This window comes from Dama dama, chromosome 15 (assembly GCF_033118175.1).
Source record: "Dama dama isolate Ldn47 chromosome 15, ASM3311817v1, whole genome shotgun sequence".
Classification (NCBI taxonomy): Eukaryota; Metazoa; Chordata; class Mammalia; order Artiodactyla; family Cervidae; genus Dama; species Dama dama.
Genome location: NC_083695.1, coordinates 53,817,517 through 53,818,915, shown reverse-complemented (window position 1 = coordinate 53,818,915; position 1,399 = coordinate 53,817,517). Strand labels below are relative to the sequence as shown.

Sequence of the window (1,399 nt, the reverse complement as noted above, 5' to 3'; positions counted from 1 at the left end):
TGGCTCTTTCCTCTTTGTTCTCTGTCCTGGAAGAATGTACACCAGCTGCCTCAGCTGGAAACTATTAATCCAGGAAGTTAGACTGTCCCTAGAAATTCCCTGTGGATCCATATAGATTGTCTGTGGCTATTTTTTTACCATTTCCTTTTTTAAATTCTTCATTTCAATTATAGTTGAAAACTTATTTTTGGGGGATGATTTAGTATATCCTAATATCGTGTTTATTAATGTCCCTGCTTTCTCTCTAGTGTCCAATGACACTGACGTTCAATATTTTGTCATTATTTTGGTCAAAATTTTTTCAGTTATTTAAAATAATTTTAATCTAAATTTTGAATTTTTCATTCATCAGTCCTTTTTTCTGTGACTGACTTTTCTATATTTATTTTAAAATCTCATTTGTTTTATTGATTTTTTTCTCAATCACCTACAATGTCAGATCATTTATCCCTTCTATATCTTATCAGGAATATGGTAAGATACTTTAGACATGTAGGACCAATCCACCTTTTTTTTTCTGCTGTTTTTCTCCCAAATCTGTTCCTATTCAGTAATGCACACATTTTATATTATATAAAATTTGAGTTTTATCCAAAAGACTTATGAGCCAGTATTTCTTCCCCCTCTTAAAAAACCTTAAATGCACCTTATTTTTTTCATGTTCTGTGCATTGTTATATGGAGATCTGACATTATAAGTATTGGTGGTATTCTTTTTAAAAATTTAATGTTTCCTTTATATTGGGGTATAGTTGATTTACAATATTGTGTGTTGCCTCAGGTGTATAGCAAAGTGATTCAGTTATACAAATATTAAAATATGGAGCACTTCATGAATTTGCAAGTTATACTTATGCAGGGGCCATGCTAATCTTCTCTGTATCATTCCAATTCTAGTATCTGTGCTGCTGAAGCAAGCACTGGTATTCTTCCAAATTTATTATTTCTTATTGGTGTTACTGGATACTTTAAAATATTCCTTAGGTATTACTGGATACTTTAAAATATTCCTTAGAAGTTCCCCCAACCTCTTGGGTGGTATTTTTGATTCCCAGTTGAATCAAATGTATTGTGCAGTTGTCTCTGCAGGCTGTTACTTCTTGGATCCATGCTTCAAAGAACAGCACACTTCAGTGTTGGCCTATTGATCCACTGACAGTGTCAATCACTCTCCAAATACTTATTTTTCCCAAATATAAGATTTTCTAGAATTTAGGAGTGATTCCTCCTTATTAATCTAATCATTTATTCATTCAACAAATATTTGTTGAGGGACTTTTGTATGTAGGTTCTGTAGGAAAGACCTCTTCTCTTAAATATTAGATATAGTCTTTATGGATGTGCTCTCCATGCCATTGACTTTCCAGTGGGGCCATTTCTTTGTTCTCTCTTCCTCTTCT

General features: G+C 32.7%; 1 non-coding gene across 1 annotated transcript; it reads right to left on the bottom strand.

Moving 5' to 3' along the window:
* Positions 1-813: 813 nt before the first annotated feature.
* Positions 814-920, bottom strand: LOC133070857 (U6 spliceosomal RNA). Its single transcript, XR_009696261.1, has one exon. It is a non-coding gene; the product is annotated as a U6 spliceosomal RNA (small nuclear RNA).
* Positions 921-1,399: the final 479 nt, after the last annotated feature.